We start from the raw sequence: 12,340 nt of genomic DNA, 5'->3' as shown, positions 1-12,340 counted from the left end.
TTTCTTTGTTTGTCAACATTTCAAACTGTACTGGTCTGGACGTCAAAAAACAGAAAATTACAAACCACTCCAGTCAATGCACAGCAGTTTCAAATAAGACTCGCATTGGCATTCAAGAACAAGTATTAACAAAGATCACTGGTCATAGCTATGCATCTTCCCTGAAACACTATTTACAAATAAATGAAGAGCACCAGTCGCAAATCCTGAATAAGTTGAGGAATAGACCATGTACATCAACGAGTCCCAGTTCTTTTACGCACACGTCCACACATCAACTGAACCACCAACCACTAAAACATTCAAATTTAAAAATTGTACTTTCAATAATTGTTCCTTTTAAAATTATTCATGTTTATTTTTTATTTCATCGTCATTAATTAAAACTTGCCTTGTTTATTTCATTATCCTAATTGAATCTTTTCTAACATTTGTTTAAATTATTTAGGTTATGTTATAGCTTCTGCTATATGGTATTATGGATAGTCACGTATCAGAGATTGTTTAATATTAAGATTTATTGAAAATCATCTGTCAAGTGACGTTGATTAGTGGGATCCGGATAATTGAAATGGAATGCAACTGTTTTAATAAAAAATGGAATTGAATCAACAAAGCCTTCTCGACTAATAACCGTCCCCAGAGTTCAATGAAGATTCCATAGTTGGCACAACGGATAACAAGAAAACAGCTAATCATAATACACTACTGCTATCTAGCGTAATATTTGTAATGTTGAGATGGTACAATAATACATTTGAAGACAGTTGTATTTTCGTAAGTCAATTAATATTTTATTGTATTGGAGTACTTCGTTACTTCTAATATTATATACTTTTTTCTAATCGTGTAGGCCTAATAGTCAATTAAATCCCACTCGAGTTTTGATTTTCTCTAGATAAATCAAATCCTCTAGTGAGATTACTGTTGATAAAACAAAAATTATGTAATTTTCTGGCAAAGACCGAATTCAAAGTAAAATATGTTTAGAAAACAATATTCTGGAAAAGGTGAATGAATTCACATATTTGGGGTACAACCTATCTTTTCAATCTGAGGATATCTCTCAGAAAATAAAAAAATACCCTAACACTATGAGAATAATGAAAATATTTTCAAGCCAGTAATTGTTCAGAAATATACCCGCGTTTACGCCTATATAATATTCTCGCAAGGCCGGTTCTCTCTTATGAGAGTGAGGCATGGACCTTAAGGACTCATGATATTAGAACAGTCACAGCATGTGAGATGAAATTCATGATGAGGACTAAATTTGACCACAAGTGTAATGAGGAATTCAAGGCTGAACCAGTGATGGAATACATTTGGCGATATCAATAAATCTGGAAAAATCACATCAACAGAATGAGCAACAACAGATTTCCAGAGGCAATTTTAAATTATCGACGAAGAGAAAAAGATCCACAGGCAGATCTTTGAAGAGATGGACAGAAAACAAGGCCGTAACAGGCCACTCGGCCTAATATTGTCAGGATAATGATGATGATCACCATCATCATAATCATATTATTAGGTCTATTATCATTATCATTATTATTACTATTATTATTATTATTATTATTATTATTGGAAAAATCAGACATTAATTTTCAATGAATCTCAATATTTTTAATATTTTCATATTTATTTCTTCGCTAATAATTGTAACATAAAATATAATATAAACAGAAAAACTTTAGCTCGCCCCTGAAAGAGTAGAACTCATGTTCAGGGGCGGATTCCTGAATTGAAATAAGAAGTATATAATACCATTTGTCTTACGTGTACTACGCAGTAAGAATATATAAATTTAAATTTACAATTTTTCAATTTTTATAAAATCCATACATAACTTTTTTAATTTAATAAGAACTATTACATTTTTTTTTGTAAATAAAAGTAAAATAAAATTAGAATTGACAAGATTAGGACATTTAAATATAAATTTGTTATATATTCTTGGGCCTAAATTACTACTATGATTAAATACTGTAGCAGTGTTCCATTTTGGTTCAAACAATCTTCAAGCATTCATATCTTTTGTTTCATAACTATGAGAATACAATTCAAAATTATTTCGATTTTTATGTATACATTTTATTAATACACTACAATAAATTTGTCTTATTTGAAGAACATTAAAGTCTAAAAAACAATTTTTGAGATGGAAAATCAATAGGTTTATGAAGACATACTTAATTATTTTCTTCTGCAATAAATAAAGTGATTTAAATTGGATTTAAATAAGCTACCCCATCCTACAATTCCATACATAATTACCGATTGAAATAAAGTTAAGTATATTGTGCGTAATAAACTTATTGACAAGTAATTCCTCAATAAAACAAAATAATATGTTATTTTATGTAATTTATACAAAGGTAATTAATGTGTTGGTTCCATTTTAAATGATTGTCGAAAATTATGCCTAAATATTTAACTTCAGAGGACTCCTTAATAATCGAGCATTTACACTGTATAAGGCAACAATTAGAGTTATGTAATTTAATACTTAACATAGATGTAGGAGGTTTGTCACATTTTCCAGATAATGAGAATGGAATAATTATAATAGCATTCGAAGAACTACAGTGTCTAATATATAATGCAAAAAAGTAAGGGAGAAAACGAAAATGAAAACGATATATTTTACGTCCAATTCGTATTTGTGAGCCTGCACAGAGAATGACCATACAAATTCAATCTCTTTTATAAATCTGAAAATGGGTTCGTATTATTCACATTTTCTGTAACGAAGCCCAGCCTCACTCTTCGAACCAAGATTTACAGAATTCTATTATCTGAATGTCGGCATTCCTTACCATCTGAGTTACGTCATATCCATTTCTGTGGAACAATGTTATCGGCCCATTTTCCGCAAATCCAAATCTAATAGCATTTCCCTTCTTCTCGGCCATAAACTGCGAGCGAAGTATAGAAAATGTATTGTCCCACTGACGTCATAAGCCGAGTAGTTCATGGCATTGTTCCATTAAAAGGTTACGTACAGCTTACAGCAGTAAAATTTTGGAAATATTCAACATTTTTTTTTTCCTCCATTACTGTATCTTGTACAATAATCAAAATTAGTATGTGTAAAACACTGTACTTCTGCTATATGAAAAAAAAATATATATATATTTTTTTCAATTTTAGCGTTTCCCACATAACTCAAAAACTATCCAACATTCTGTGATGAAATTTTTATGTGTATTTATGCAAGCCATATATAATATGATGCAAGATCACTTCCCTACTTTTGATAAACTGTCTGATAAAAAATAAATTCATTTAAAAAATGGTCAAATATCAGTATTTTCTTCTAACACAAAATAAAAAATATATATTATTCATTAATAAATGTAGTTGAAAGAGCATGATATTGTAAACATGAGTTTCAGCAATAAAATAAAAGATAGAGAACATGAAAAGTTCAAGTTTATGAGTTATGAGGGAAACGCTTCATCACTACAGAGTGAACTACCACCATTACGAATTTTGAAAAAAAAAAAAAAAAAATATATATATATATATATATATATTTTTTTTTTAAATCGTAAAAATATTTTTTTCATGTAGCAGAAGGACAGTGTTTTACACATACCAATTTTCATTATTGTACAAGATACAGTACTGGAGGAAGAAAATGTTGAATATTTTCAAAAATTTTACTGCTGTAAGCTGTACCTAACCCCTAAAAATATATCCTAATGATAATATGAAAGCGTATCGTTAGAATTTCCTATATATTATAGCTGCACTAAGTCCCGATACTAATTCCCTAATTGTGGTCTACATTAGTTTGGAATTGCATTTTGCCGAATTAATAACATTACTGCATCGCTATTCTTTTTCATTCTACTATATGATCGGAATCCCTCCCCGCCGCCTTCCCTTTATATTAAATCGCGTTATTCTGAAATTAGCCATTCCTATTTTAGGTATTTAATTTTACATACGATGTAAGTTAACCGTAACTACGCAATACCGCGCGGTATCGACGTCTGCAACATATAAATATCATTTATTTTTTCGTAAAGGTCTGACGTCATTATTGGCCTACTTGTTTTCGAAATGAAGATTAAATAGGGTTATAATACCAGACGGTCACGGAGTACGCAAGGCTATAGAAGTAACAATCATGGGTTCGAATCTTGCTCGAACATAGTACATATTTGTAGTGTTATGGTGTTTGAAAATTATAATGATACACAATTATACAATATTGCAAAATTCCCTACTTCATAACCTATATTTTTACAGAAACAGGTTAACAGTAGTACCTATGTCACATAATTTGCCATAATCACTTAATCACATAAAAATTGTAGTCTACTCCGTTAAGCCAATACAGTCGTAATAACGAAACCACTGAATCGAAACATAAAAAAACCGTTATTTATCAAGCAAAATAAAAAGTAATTGTTATTTATTATCTGGAATTAAAACAAATTGAGTACGTAAGTGCCTGCACAGTTTTTAAAGATACATATGTAGTCCTTATGTGATTTCCTCCATTACTTCTTCAAACTGACAGAGTAACTTTCACCACTTTCGTTCTTTATGCAAAGCTATAAAACGTTATGTGATGAAGCTGGTTTTGTATTACAAAAAACAAAATTACGGACTTTTTGTATATCAAATGAGATAATTTCGTGACTGATTTCAAAACCATCTACACCCGTAACATCTGAAAAGCAATGACACCATAAATGGCAATCAAATACTCTATGGATTAGACAAGTATTGTCCATCTGGCGGTCCGCGTTCGATAATAAACTGACCCTCCCTCACCCCTCACGAACACAAACTCACAGGAAACTGGTACAATTCTTTGAAGACTTGGGTGTTGTATATACTGACATTTCCCTTTATTCTGAAATACTTCGGCTTAGTGCCAGAAAATATTGAACCAGTTTTTAAATAGTAAAGGTTTCTTATTAAACTGCTGAGCCATTTATACCCGAACCCACGTTTTCAGAAGTCGAAATTGCGATAGAAAATCTGAAAAAGTACAAGTCTCCAGGTATCGACCAAATTCCAGCAGAATTAATACAAAAGGGTGGAAGTGCATTATATAGCGAAATTTATAAACTTGTACTTGCTATCTGGGAAAAGGAAATTGTACCAGAACAATAGAAGGAGTCCATAATTGTACCTATTTTTAAAAAGGGGGACAAAACCAACTGTGGTAACTTTCGAGGAATATCACTTTTGTTGACGTCGTATAAAATTTTGTCCACTATTCTTTTGAGAAGATTAACTCCGTACGTAGATGAAATTATTGGGGATCATCAGTGCGGTTTTCGGCGTAATAGATGATCAGATTTTTTGTATTCGACAGATATTGGAGAAAAAAATGGGAGTATAAGGGTACAGTACATCAGTTATTCATAGATTTCAAAAGGGCATATGACTCGGTTAAGAGAGAAGTATTATATGATATTCTTATTGAATTTGGTATTCCCAAGAAACTAGTTCGATTAATTAAAATGTGTCTCAGTGAAACATACAGCAGAGTCCGTATAGGTCAGTTTCTATCTGATGCTTTTCCAATTTACTGTGGGCTAAAGCAGGGAGATGCACTATCACCTTTACTTTTTAACTTCGCTTTAGAATATGCCATTAGGAAAGTTCAGGATAACAGGCAGGGTTTGGAATTGAACGGGTTACATCAGCTTCTTGTCTATGCGGATGACGTGAATATGTTAGGAGAAAATACACAAACGATTAGGGAAAACACGGAAATTTTACTTGAAGCAAGTAAAGCGGTCGGTTTGGAAGTAAATCCCGAAAAGACAAAGTAGGCCTATATGATTATGTCTCGTGACCAGAATATTGTACGAAATGGAAATATAAAAATTGGAGATTTATCCTTCGAAGAGGTGGAAAAATTCAAATATCTTGGAGCAACAGTAACAAATATAAATGACACTCGGGAGGAAATTAAACACAGAATAAATATGGGAAATGCGTGTTATTATTCGGTTGAGAAGCTTTTATCATCTAGTCTGCTGTCCAAAAATCTGAAAGTTAGAATTTATAAAACAGTTATATTACCGGTTTTTCTATATGGTTGTGAAACTTGGACTCTCACTCTGAGAGAGGAACATAGGTTAAGGGTGTTTGAGAATAAGGTGCTTAGGAAAATATTTGGGGCTAAGCGGGATGAAGTTACAGGAGAATGGAGAAAGTTACATAACACAGAACTGCACGCATTGTATTCTTCACCTGACATAATTAGGAACTTAAAATCCAGACGTTTGAGATGGGCAGGGCATGTAGCACGTATGGGCGAATCCAGAAATGCATATAGAGTGTTAGTTGGGAGACCGGAAGGAAAAAGACCTTTAGGGAGGCCGAGACGTAGATGGGAGGATAATATTAAAATGGATTTAAGGGAGGTGTGGTATGATGATAGAGACTGGATTAATCTTGCACAGGATAGGGACCGCTGGCGGGCTTATGTGAGGGCGGCAATGAACCTTCGGGTTCCTTAAAAGCCATTTGTAAGTAAGTAAGTAAGTAAAGGTTTCTTATTAATTTGTCCTACAGAATAATATCTGTAATATTGACAATTAATATTTGAGGAGAAAAATTCGCTCCGGCGCCGGGGATCGAACCCGGGTCTCTTGGTTCTACGTACCAAGTGCTCTGACCACTGAGCTACGCAAAATTCAATCCACAGCACTGGACCGAACCTTCCTCCTTCAGTATTTCCCTTTGTGGCCGGACCCCAAGTTAGGCATATACGTTGACTTTTTTTATTTCCAAGTCAACTGCCATTATACACGGGGCGCACTCAACTGAGTGACTGTTTGGCCGGGATTCCGCAGTTAAGTGCACAACAATCTGTACAGCAATATGCACTGCTAGCTATGAGAATATTAAAGGTTTTTTATTAATTTGTCCTACAGAATAATACCTGTAATATTGAGAATTAATATTCTCATAGCTAGCAGTGCATATTTCTGTACAGACTACTGTGCACTTAACTGCGGAATCCCGGCCAAACAGTCACTCAGTTGAGTGCGCCCCGTGTATAATGGCAGTTGACTTGGACATAAAAAAAGTCAACGTATATGCCTAATTTGGGGTCCGGCCACAAAGGGAAACACTGAAGGAGGAAGGTTCGGTCCGGTGCTGTGGATTGAATTCGGCGTAGCTCAGTGGTCAGAGCCCTTGGTACGTAGAACCAAGAGACCCGGGTTCGATCCCCGGCGCCGGAGCGAATTTTTCTCCTCAAATATTATCAGTTTTTAATACCAGGAAGGGGTAAGACCTACCTGGATTTGTTATATTTGTTTTTTAGGTTAACATTAAAAGGCTCTTTCTTTAATTTTGTTGCAATTTTGTCTCCAGTTCTAATGGATTTAATAACCCCTCTAGTGATCCATGGTTTAATCTTTTTATTCTTACTGAATACTTTTTTTTACTAAATAATCAGAGTTATTTTGAGTGTAAATGTGTTTAAATTTTGGAATAATAAATTAAGACATTCATCTGGATCTTTGGTATAGACTCTGGTTTTCCCATGTCCTGTAGTAAGTGCAGAAAAGTTGGGAGTAATGCTTGTCTTCATTTTTGATCTGTCTGGAATGCTTGGGAAAGTTTTTTGTTTCAGTTCCTTTCGTTATTCTCTCCCATTCACTTTGCCATAGACAAATGTTCTCTGTTTCTAAATCATGTGTGATGGCACTCCTTGGTAGTGTATGTATGTATGTATGTATGTATGTATGTATGTATGTATGTATGTGTACGTATGTATGTATGTCTGCTTCCTTGAGGTGTCGAGATTTTCGCATTACACTTTACACTAGATGGATACAGTACGTGGGGTCAGCTATGTGCCCAACTTCCATGTAAAAACATTCGAATTCTAAAATAGGTAAAAAAAAGTGGCAATGAATTTCGTATGCTCTGAATCAGATAATTATGTTATTTTATGTAAGGGAAGTTCGGCTTTTCTTCCTTAAGAATTTGTATTTTGTCGCATTTAAAGATCTATTGCTCACCTACCCGCAAAACTACATTTCACTTGGTTGTGAATGACAATTTTTAAGTAGAGTAGGCAAGTGGGTTTAGCATGATTAGAAGTTGTGTAATTCTTGTTCTGATTAAATGTGAATTAACTTATGTACTACAACACTATACGTTTAAAATCTTGATAACACTTAGCTTCTATACGCATACTATACGTACGTTTAATATGCTTATTAACTATACGAAAGGGTTCTGAAACTATTTAGAAACGACGACGTTCAATTCCCTTGACGAAAACCTTGCGGTAACAAGATAATTATTTAATGTTTGATGTAATGAAGCTGTTATGTTATGAATAACCAATATACTGTAATAAATGCATTAAAAAGTAGCACTCACCACCGCAACGTCTGGCATAATCAGCTTACTCACCTGAAATGATAATAAAAATACATATTAGTAACAATATTTTCATTATAAATTAAAAGTAAATGAAGTGAAACTGAATTAAAATAAATCAATAAAATACTGTCGAGATTTCCAGGTTCCAGGCAGAGACAGGCAATATTTTCTTGGAGAATCTCATAATATTAGTATAGGTAGAATACGTTAACAAAGAGGTTAATTGATTGATGGATTTCACGAGGCTGATTCCGGGATGGATCCCTGCAATTAGGACGTTTAGGCCTATTGTACGCTGTAAGAGATGATTACCTTAACTCACGTATAGTCCGATTGGCATTCGTGAATCCGATGCTGACAGGCGGGCTATCATTTCTAATTCCTTCAGGTAAGATTCCATCGGCTACTGACGAGCCCAACCCAGAGTCAAAGCTTTTAGAGCCTAGATCCGCATCAGAAACCCGTACTACCCCCAGACATTATCCTAGTCTATTTTTACTATTGCAGATGATAGGTGAAATGAGAGGAAAGTGGAGTATTTGTGGAATGAAATATGGAAACGAGAGTACCCCGAGGAAACCCTTCTGCAACGTGTTTTGTCTATCACAAATTCAACTCACTTAACTGGCGATCGAACCCGGGCCGCCTGAATAGAAGGTCAGCGCGCTAGCACTGCAGCCACAGATGCGACTTATAAAAAGGTTAGGTTAGGTTTGAACATCAGTCAAAATGAGTCCAATGTGTGAACTTTTAAACACATCCGAATTTCAAAATATTACCACTTGAGGTTCCGCTCTTTTGAAAACGCTGTGTAAAGGCTGGTTCACAATAAACCGGGAACGAGAACCAGAATGAAAACGAGAAGCAGAGGGCGTGAATATGAACATTTTTGATTTACAATAAACCGAGAACGTAGACGACTATATATATCGATATGCCTGTCAATAACGATATGTAAAGTCGATATTACGCATTCTGATGTTATTTGTGTATAATTGACCAATGGTGTTCTCTCATGAGTACAAGGCAGCCAACATAAACACAGGTTACCCAACTTCAAAATTTCAACGGTACTATAAATATGCCCATGTATCTTTATTATCACAACCTATTTTAAGTCTACCATAACGTAAAATAATTAGAGAAGAAACATTTGTAATAGAACAAAAATGAACACAAAGTAGTTATTGAATTGAAGCATGAATATGTAGTGTGTAATACAACCAATACAGTAATAAAATATGATTCATTTACGATCGGTGTTCGAAGATGCAGCTATTGAAAGCCACGTATTCTCCTTCATTTTCTCATCTTTATACGAGGCGCGCCGCTTATCGTAAACGTGAGGATTTTCCTCAACACTCAATACTAGAATCTTATCAAATAAAACCTGCTCCATGATGCACAGCACAGAACAAAATAATGCATAGGTTATGTCACGGTCTTCTTGCTACAAAATATACGACGACAAAATAGCTTTTAGATGGCAATAGATTGGAAACGTGAACGCCAAAGTTGAAACTTGGCCAACTCTCCGTTCCCGAACCCGGGCTCCGCAAGCTTTTCGTTAATTGTGAATGCTCACATTTAAATGTACACATTTTAACAATTTTACCGTTTTGCTTTCGTTCCGATTCTCGTTTCCGGTTTATTGTGAACCGGCCTTAAATCTTTCGCAACGATGATGCTAAGAATCGCTTTCTTACCTATAGGCCTACCCCTAATTTGACAAAAGTGACAGGGAATTCATAGAATCCCAGTAAATGCGAGAAATGTTTATGCTTTCGGTTGAATATTATTATAAATGTAAATATTCATAACTGAAAATGTTGAATATTTATATATCAAATATATACCATAGGTATGTAGAAGTGTTTGTAATGAATTATTATGTTCCATCTGAATTAGTTTGTTGGAAAGCCGTTAGTATGGATGTATAAGAGAAATAAAAAACATAATACATGCAAGAAAGTACGTCCATCACTCTAGCAAACACCATATCAACTCAAGAGTCGGAACCGTTGCTAAGCAAGTCACGTCAAAATACAAGTTTATTTTCTCTCGGATTATTCTTCGTTAAATGTTGACGTCTCGTGCTGCTATGCATTCGGTTGCGTTACAGTCCAAGTTCAACGTCGGAATTACGGTACGAACTTCCTAGCTGGCATTGCAATAGGAATGGAAAATTTTCTTGAAACCAATTATGGGTTTAATATTATGTGCCACAAACGAGATACACTATTAGATTCACAAAGTAGTTGTTCACCTGATAATAGTAAGAAATAGGTACTGTAGGCCTATCATATTTCAGATTTGCTCCAGTAACGTCTTGTGACGTAGAACGAATATTTTCAGAGTACAAATATTGTTTTTTTTTTTTTTTTTTCCTGAACATGAAACGATACGCTATTTCTTTTGATAAAATGAAAATGTCCATTGTTATTTTGTTATAATGAGTCTATAGGCCTAATCATAATTGTATATCTTGTATGTCACTTTTATATGTATGGGTAAATTATTTTAGTTTGGGAGTTACGAAGTTTATAATTACAAATTATTGTTTTTTTTTTATATTATTCATTTACTATTTTCTTGTTTTAAGTCTGTGGACGACTGGAGCACATGTTTGGTTACCACCCGGCTGTACATGTTTATCGTTCTGGTTCACTGACATTGAGAGATGCGCTATTACTTTCCATTCGGTAGAGATATAGTCCAAGCTCTCACAACTTAACAATTCTGGTACCAACTAAAGTCGACGGCAATTCGGAAGGTGGTAGTCTGCTAGCGTTTGCGTCGAGAGAGACAGAGAGAGCAAGGCAGCGTACGACATTGCCAACAACATCGTACTTCACGTGCACGTGCAATACAAATAGCGCAGGAGAGAATTTACATTATCAAAAGAAAAATAATGACCTTAGCCGTTGATTACTGTAAGCATGACACCAAACAAACCCTCTTTTCTTCACTAAGAATATTTTTTGCACTGTTCTCAATCCCACTTCTGCAGTCATTTCTTGCGCGTTGGCAACTTGCAGCAGCATCAAGATGGCCGGCAGCGTTCTGCTCGACAACGTTTTTAAAAAAAAATATACGTCTTAAACACTATTTTCCGCACCTGCCTGTGCAATACTTGTCTTTTTACAGTCTCTTCTTCCATTTATTTATCTTACACCCACACAGTAAATGTTAGTTTTACTTATTCAATGTATTGAAACACTCACACGTGAACAAACGAACTCGGGAAGTACTTGTCATAGACTGATTCCGATTGGTTCTACTGTACAAGCTTGTGATGTCACATACCAGAAATGCTACGGCGCATATAGCAGCTGACCGCCTTCCGAAATGCCGTCTAGTTTACCTATGTCTGCTGATAATTTCAGTTTCAATTTCCCGGTACACAGTCTGTATGATAAACTATTTTTTTGTATTTGTTTACAATGTACGCAGTTTGAGAGGTTTCGCTATGCGCAAATTAACAATGTTCTTGTAACTGTATTTCTTAAAATTCAAGTCTCACTTTCATATTATACAGAGAGATTGTTGTTATTTAGTCAACTGTCCGAAAACAGGTCTGAACTTTAAAAGTGATTTCAACAGGCATCACGTATGAGGCAACTAGGCCAGGAGATAATGGGGTAGGGTGGCCATTTCATTTCCCCCTCCATTGCATACATCGCCGATTAGCTACATATCACACTAACCAAACTTCAAATGCATACAAACAATTGTTCTTCCTCCGACACATATATACAGGGAAGATCCATTTATAATTTGAGAGCGACTACAGTGCACATACGATGCAGTCAGTTATGGGCACTTCTTCCCGAGTATGATGAATGATTCTTACGGCAGTAACCGCACTTTAGTGTCTATAAAAAGGAGAGTATTTTTTAAGTCGCAAACATCTGGAATCCCTCTCTCTGTCAAATTATAAGTGAATGTCTCAGTA

The 12,340-nt window shown here is 34.7% G+C and overlaps 1 protein-coding gene and 1 non-coding gene across 3 annotated transcripts in view; one reads left to right on the top strand and one right to left on the bottom strand.

The window, feature by feature from the left end:
- Window positions 1-8,402, bottom strand: part of LOC138703357 (mitogen-activated protein kinase kinase kinase 10-like) — a 230,202-nt gene extending 221,800 nt beyond the window's left edge. For both annotated transcript variants that reach the window (XM_069831159.1, XM_069831160.1), the window contains exon 1: window positions 8,383-8,402. The gene's annotated coding sequence lies outside the window, so the exon portion shown is untranslated. The remainder of the gene's footprint in view (window positions 1-8,382) is intronic.
- Window positions 7,156-7,229, top strand: TRNAT-CGU (transfer RNA threonine (anticodon CGU)). The gene has a single exon. It is a non-coding gene; the product is annotated as a tRNA-Thr (tRNA).
- Window positions 8,403-12,340: the final 3,938 nt, after the last annotated feature.

Source organism: Periplaneta americana, chromosome 7 (genome assembly GCF_040183065.1).
Source record: "Periplaneta americana isolate PAMFEO1 chromosome 7, P.americana_PAMFEO1_priV1, whole genome shotgun sequence".
Classification (NCBI taxonomy): domain Eukaryota; kingdom Metazoa; phylum Arthropoda; class Insecta; order Blattodea; family Blattidae; genus Periplaneta; species Periplaneta americana.
Note: the sequence above shows the minus strand (reverse complement) of the source record. Positions and strands in the feature narration are given on the sequence as shown.